Source organism: Eucalyptus grandis, chromosome 1, assembly GCF_016545825.1.
Source record: "Eucalyptus grandis isolate ANBG69807.140 chromosome 1, ASM1654582v1, whole genome shotgun sequence".
NCBI classification, from domain to species: domain Eukaryota; kingdom Viridiplantae; phylum Streptophyta; class Magnoliopsida; order Myrtales; family Myrtaceae; genus Eucalyptus; species Eucalyptus grandis.
In genome coordinates this window covers 14,231,527-14,239,450 of record NC_052612.1, presented here as the reverse complement: position 1 = coordinate 14,239,450, position 7,924 = coordinate 14,231,527, and the positions used below count along the sequence as shown (strand labels likewise).

At 41.9% G+C, this 7,924-nt stretch overlaps 1 long non-coding RNA gene across 1 annotated transcript; it reads right to left on the bottom strand.

The window, feature by feature from the left end:
- Window positions 1–5,053: 5,053 nt before the first annotated feature.
- On the bottom strand, window positions 5,054–6,229 carry LOC120288987. Its single transcript, XR_005546923.1, has 3 exons — window positions 6,146–6,229; window positions 5,228–5,284; window positions 5,054–5,157 (listed from the first exon to the last, which is right to left on the bottom strand). It is a non-coding gene; the product is annotated as an uncharacterized LOC120288987 (long non-coding RNA).
- Window positions 6,230–7,924: the final 1,695 nt, after the last annotated feature.

Sequence of the window (7,924 nt, the reverse complement as noted above, 5' to 3'; positions counted from 1 at the left end):
TGTATGAAAGGGCACAGTTGGTGGAACAAGAATTGGTGAGGGAGCAATCAGAGTCTAAGAGGCAGTTGACCTTTAGTGACATCAGAAGGGATAAGAGACCCTATCCTGGTCAAGGTCAGACCTGGGATTATAAGAAAAAGAGTAAATTTGGAAATTTTGGAAAAGCCAGGGATGGCCTAAATATAGGGAAAGCACCCTATCAGCATGATGTTTGTCGAAGGTGTGATGGGCGACATGGCCTAGGACCTTGTAATGGACGGCTGAAATGTTATGGTTATGGACAAATAGGTCACCTCAAGAGAGACTGTCCACGAGAGAGGTCGCAGCTGAGTGTTGGCTTGGTGCGATAGGTACAACAAAGTACTGTTAGACCAAATCTACCAAGGAATCAACAGAGGCCACAAGCACAAGGAATGGTGTATGCGGTCACCCAAGAGGAAGCGGAAGCTTCCAAAAATGTTATCTCAGGTACAATTTTCATAAATGGCAATAAGGCATATGCATTGTTTGACACGGGTGCTACGCATTCATTTGTATCTAAAAGATATAGGCAATTGAGTGAAATAGAAACTACACCGCTTGAGACGCCTCTTTGTGTTTCCACACCTTTAAAGAATATGGTATTATCTACAATGATGTGTGCACAATGTAAGATAACTATAGACGGACAGGATATGGAAATAGACCTAGTTGAGATGGCTATGTTTGACTTTGATGTTATCATAGGAATGGACTGGCTCCATAAGTATCGGGCTAAGGTAGATTGCCATATGAAAGTGATCCAATTCACGTTACCTGACCTGTCTAGTTTTGAATCTTTTGGAGGTCAGACAAACCCCTTTGTAGCCATCATCTCAATGGTAGAAGCTCATGAACTACTTGACGAAGGATGTCAAGGATGCCTAGCAGTAGTAAGAGATCTTACTAAGAAAGAGGCTGAAATTGGTGAGATTCAAATAGTCAGGGAATTTCAGGATGTGTTTCCTGAGGAGTTGCCTGGATTACCACCGGAACGAGAGATTGAGTTTGAAATTGAACTAATGCCTGGAACAGGACCAATATTGAAAGCCTCGTATAGAATGGCCTTGGTGGAACTGAAGGAGTTGAAGGTGCAACTACAAGAGGTGCTTGATAAGGGATTTATTAGGCCAAGTGCTTCACCTTGGGGCGCACCAGTTCTATTTGTGAAAAAGAAGGATGGGTCGATGCGTCTATGTATTGAATATAGACAACTGAACCAAGTGACTGTAAAGAATAAGTATCCCTTGCCTAGAATTGATGACCCATCTGATCAGTTGCAAGGAAGTTCAGTCTTCTCTAAAATTGACTTAAGGTCAGGGTACCATCAGTTAAGGATAAAGAAAGAAGACATTCCTAAGACTGCATTTAGGACTCGTTATGGACATTATGAGTTCTTAGTTATGCCTTTTGGATTAACGAGTGCACTAGCCGCATTCATAGATTTAATGAATAGGATATTTAAGCCTTATTTGGATCAGTTTGTAATTGTCTTCATCGATGATATCTTGATATATTCTAAAGGACCTGAAGAACATGAACGACACCTGAGAATAGCATTGCAAACATTAAGAGATCATGAGTTATACACCAAATTCAGTAAGTGTGAATTCTAGCTAGACCAGATAATATTTTTAGGGCACGTGGTGTCGGGAAATGGAATTGGCCAAGACCGACGACACCAACTGAGATACGAAGTTTCTTAGGGTTGGCTGGCTATTATAGGAGGTTTATCGAAGGATTTTCACACCTAGCAGGCCCTTTAACGAAATTGACTTGGAAAAATGTAAGATTTGAATGGAGTGGAGAATGTGAAAGAAGTTTTCAGGAACTTAAAAGAAAGTTGACTACCGCTCCAATTCTAACTATACCATCTGGATCTGATGGATTCACGGTGTATAGTGATGCTTCTCATAAAGGACTGGGATGTGTTTTGATGCAACATGGCAAGGTCATAGCCTATGCATTGAGGCAGTTAAAACCTCATGAGTTAAATTACCCAACCCATGATTTGGAATTGGCAGTTATAGTATTTGCTTTTAAAATATGGAGACATTATCTGTATGGAGACAAATTTGAAATCTACACAGATCACAAGAGTTTGAAGTATTTGTTTTCGCAAAAAGAGTTGAACATGAGACAGAGAAGGTGGATGGAATTATTAAAAGATTATGACTGTGAAATACAATCCATCCAGGAAAGGCAAATAAAGTGGTAGATGCCCGTAGTCAAAAGTCGGCTATGGACATGGCTAGTCTAAGAATAACAGAGTGGAATCTGTTAAAATCAATTGTGGATTCAGACTTCAAGTTGGAAATGGACCACCTTACTGGTATGCTCACTGCATTAAGGATTGAGCCCGAAGTTATTCATAAAGTTAAGATTCTTCAGAAATCTGACCCGGAGATTGTGGAAATACGAGACGCGGTGTCTTTAGGGAAAAGACCAGAGTTTCAAGTCTCTGATGATGGAGTAGTAAGATGCCAAGGATGGCTCTATGTTCCTGATAATGAAGAAGTGAAAAGGGAAATTTTATCAGAAGCATATAAGAGTAATTATAGTATTCATCCGGGGAGCACGAAAATGTATAGAAATTTACGCCAGCAGTTTTGGTGGAATGGTATGAAAACAGATGTAGCTAAACACGTTTCTCAGTGTTTAACATGCCAACAAGTGAAAGCGAAACACCGCAAACCCGCAGGACTATTGAGACCATTGGACATACCAGAATGGAAATGGGAGCATGTGACGATGGACTTTGTGCAAGGACTGCCAAGGACATCAAATGGTCATGACTCTATTTGGGTGATAGTAGATCGTTTGACTAAGTCTGCTCATTTCCTAGCGGTCCGCGTAGACTACTCGATGAATAAACTTGCTGAGATATATGTAAGCCAAGTGATACGCTTACATGGTATTCCTGTAACTAGGGTTAAGCGGTTCCCGGTTCCTTACAGGTTCCGCTTGGAACCTGGAACCTACCCTCGGGTACAGGTTCCTCATATTTTGGAACTTGGAACCTACCCGTCAGAACCAAGAACCTAGAACCTACCCTATTACAGGTTCCGGGGTCAATTCCAGGTCCCAACAGGTTCCAATAGGTTCTTCTTCTTTTTTTTCATTTATAGTTTTAAAAAAATGGAAATGAATGCAGCAATAATAAACAAACTTGTCATTCATCGAAGATAATATAACACAAACAGCATTTTAGAAGCAATAATAAACAAATTGAGTGAGCTTGCTATTACGGTAAGGCACATGAGGAAACTCTTTTGGATATACGGATGCATGTAGAAACTTCAAAGTGCTTCTGAAAGTTAAACTGACTTGAGCGCAGTAACCAAGTAGTGTGTCTAGGCCCCAAGCATGGATCAAATCATTCTGTGAAGAAAGTTAAGAATGCACATAGTGGTGAGTAACCAATCTGCCTCTGTAAAAGGTTAGGCCTAACTGAGTCACCCTATACCATATATGAGTTGAAAATGTAGTGACTAATAATTATCATCCTCTTAGACACACACAGATTATCAATGAGGCAGTTTCCTACTTTATTATTCTAGTCCATAGCAGACAGTTAGCATCCAATTCAAAGTCAAATTCAAACTCATATGATAAAGATATCATCTTCCACAACTCAATGCCTACCTATCTAACCTAGAGATCTCTTCTAACTGACAAGGCCCCAATATACAAGCAGAGACTCTGATGTCCTAGAAAAAGACAAACACCAGATGCAATAAAATGGCACACCCGAATCATATACCATACACAACGCCAGGCAACTCTGGAGAAACTGGAGCCATCATCTCTATCCACCTATAACAAATTAAATCCACTTAGTTTCTACAGAAGACCATACTAGAAGATCAGCAGAAGGAAAAAGAGAATATAGTATCTCAAAAAAAAAAAAAAAAAAAAAGACCGACAAGCTTAGCCTGAAAAAAAAACAAACAATCCATCCGACAATATAAAGTACAACCAACAGATACAAGGCACTTTCAATAGTATATGGTGCAAGGCACCTACCCGGTGCATGGAGGAGCTCTACCGTTGGAACCACAACCTTTACCACGACCACCAGGCTTGTAAGTCCTCCCGTTGACAAAAGAAGAAAGATAGTACTTCAATCCACAAATCAATAACACTCTAAAGTTGCTGACTTTCAACCTAATATCGTCATTGAGTAAGTCGATTGACATTTTCACAAGTTGTCCTTTGATGAACATATTTACATTTCAGATGGTGCTAAATGACTAATTTTCGCCGTCCTTACAAATCTATGTTAAGTGTCAAGTTATTCAAGTTAAAAAGCAACATTGCATGAAAATCCCACAGATAAAATGCTACTGTAGCCCAAAGAAAATTGGGTTTGGATGGTTGAATCCCACCAATTAGTTGGTTTAATGGTTATGGCAATTTTCGTAGGCGAGATCCTGAGGAGGAAAACATTGCTAAAGCCTGGCATGTCTAGATGTTGGGTGATACATTAATTTTACCTCCCCTAGTTCCATATTTGCATTTGAGACCATCCATCACTAGACAGAGGTTAGCAGTATAAACCATGAAGATGAGCACACATGTTTGCACTACTGTACCCATCAACATTCCGCACCAGATCCCCTGCATATCAATGAGCGATCAGGTTTGACTATCTCGCATTAGTTTTTGTTTATCAAATCAGTGGTAAAATTAATGCAAAGAGTCGAACTGTTACTTCCAAGATGATTGAGCATAGAAGGAAACTTACCTTGACACCCCAGTTTAGCTTAAAGCCAAAGATCAGACCAAGGGGAACTCCAAACAGATAATAGCAGGCAATGTTCACATATGCGACCGCGGCTTGCCATCTAGCTCCAATGGCCATGCCTGTTAAGAAGAGGAGAGAGACTGGCAAATCTACCCGAGAGCACTGGTTGGAAGTTATTGATGACGATGCACAAGGCCAGCACTGGCGTGAGCTCCTTGACCAAAGCCTGGACGGATGAGTCGCTGGAGAATAGGGATGGATATATGTCCTGAGTGGCAAGCAAGATCACCGACAAGACCAGACCAACCATGAACGAGGAGATCACTGCCACTATGAGCGAGAACTTTGCCGTTCTTGGATGAGCTGCTCCGAGTTCATTTGACACCCTCACACTGCATGACCAGGGAACCATTTCAGATGCAAATAGAGATTTTTCTGAGGGCCTACGATTCTAGTACCAACCTTATGGCTGCATTCATTCCAAGAGCCGCCATGAGTGTCCGCCCCAGTATGTTCATGCTGCAACATTAGATACAGCGCCTCAAATCAAACATCAGAACCAAGAATCGAACTGCGCCCTCAATCACATTACTCTTATCCAATTACATTTTAACCCTATTACCAAGTGTAAACAACCAAAAAATGTGTACTACAATTACCGAATAGAAACATCTGTGTCATGTTTGTGGGTCCTATTTACGCAACTCATAACAAATCTCCGCCTTAAAAAAATGCAGCTTTACCGTTCTCCTTTAATTGAACCAGAAATAGAAGAAGACAATGAATACGCGACAAAGAAGAAAGATGAGAGTAAGATATTTCATATGAACAATGATAAGATGTTTGGTGCTCTACAAAAACGTTGGAGAAAAACGACGAACGACTAATGACGATGGAACCTTGCCAATCAATTGAACCTACAGGTAAAGAGAACAGTGCACATCCTAGAAATAAGTTGCAACTTTTCAGCAGATGAAACCTTATCACGCTTCTCAACTCGTGATGTCACAGAAACCGAATAGGTTATCAGTGCAAATCAAGTGAATGCCATATTCTCGCGTTTCACGGTGATTCAATCTCTCTCTCTCTCTCTCTCTCTCTTTCAAACTGGTAGGTGGGCACTTCAAGATTACATCACTTGATATCTGGTGTTATATATATATATATATATATATATATATATATATATATATATATATATATATACGCGTGCTAATTCAGCCAATCTCTACTGTAAAAGACAACTAAACTCACGACTTAGCACAATCCAACAATAAGCAAAATGACTTGGAAGAATAATATGTATAGCAAGAGGCACTTGTAAGATCAAACAGGTCTTAGAGTCAAACTTTGGCAAAAGATAGTAGGACATAAGATCACCTGTGAACAACTGTTCTCCTCCCACGTGCAATGATTTGGTGATGCACCTCTGATTTCATTGAATCAAGGGCTGGTTGTGATATCATTGTTAAATCATAAGTAATTGTGCAAATAGCATCTTACCAATTATAATATGTCCAACTAAATCATATACCATTAATGTGGATTTGCAGGGAAAAAAGCACCTATTCGGCATATTGCCTCTATGTCAGGCAATTTTAGTTATTTCTTTCTGCTAGTTTTATATCAGTGACTCTGAAAATCAATAGGTGATTGTTCTATAAAATTCCTAGCTAGTTCAGTCAAAACAAGACAGATAAATCATAACTCAAGAGACCAATTCTACTTAAGCACTTATAAAGCAGCAAAAATATATTCCACCTCAAGCAATATTGGACCTCAAAAGAGCAGCTTAAATACATCAATAGATTGCAATCTCAAGGTTCTAGCAACTATAGATATCCCTCTCTGGATGGGCTAGTTCGAAAGAAAAGAAGGCTCTTCGATTTGGGTGCTAGGTTGAGATGATTAAGAAAGAAGGTGCAAAGAATGGTCTGAAATTTCATCTCAATCTTGCGGAGGTAATGCTTCACTGCTCCCAAGTCCCAGAAAGGGCTCCATACCTCCAACAACCCAACTACCAAGCTCTAATAAACTAACTGATCCAAAGCGAGCAAAAGAAGCTAACTGTGAGCTCTACCAAATCTTCTGAACCAAGGAAGGGGCAGAAACTCCTCATCGATGGATTGAACACCGTATTAGTCAGAGAAGGAAGATGCCAATGGAAAAATATGCTAGATATTGATTCGATTCAAGGAAAAAGGAATGGTACATATTAACTTTTCTATATACATGAATGCTGCTACCTCAATTCAACCATTCAAGCCTTCTAAACAACAATTACGAACAGTAGAGACATAATAGAAGAGAGGAAGAAAGGGGGGGACGTTGACTAGTGAAATGGGACAAAAAAGAACATAAGACACTCAACAACAGTTACGAACAACAACATGCATGCAGAATGATCCCATGTCAATCAAGAAGTGGCTCAAGCAGAGGTCACCACTCACCAGTGGATCGCCGAGTAGAGGTCATTGGTGGCGTCGAGGGCAAGTGACGGTGGCATCAAGCAGAGGTTGGTGAGTGATGGTGGCATCGAGCAAAGGTCGGCGAGCGACGGTGGCGTCGAGGGCAAGTGGTGAGCCAGAGGTCAGCGGCGGTGCCGTCGAGGGAGAGCGGAGGTGGCGTCGAGGGTGAGCGGCGATGGCGTCGAGGGCAAGCGATGGTGGCGTCTAGGGCAAGCGGCGAGCCAGAGGTCAATGGCGATGCCATTGAGGGCGAGAGGAGGTGACCTCGAGCAGGGATCAGCGAGCGTGGTGTCGAGGGCGGCGACGGTGCCGTCGAGGGCAAACGGCGAGCCGAGGTCAACCACGGTGCCGTCGAAGGCGGCGGAGGTGGCCTCGACCCTTGAGCAGAGATCGGGCGCGTGGCGTGGAGGGCGACCGGCGCGGCGTCGAGGGTGATTGGTGGTGGCGTCGAGCAGAGGTGGAGAACGGACGAGCAAGGAGAGAACTGTGAGTGAAAACTAAAAGTGTCTTGTGGAAGAAGTGAGAGTGAATTTTTGATTTTGGGGTTTTTTTAGCCCTAACTGGACCGGTTCCGGTTCCCAGTGCCGGTTCCGGTTCCCATAGGAACGGGAACCGAAACCGAGAACCGGGAACCACGCTCACCCCTACCTGTAACAATCACATCTGATCGAGACTCTAGATTTACTTCAAA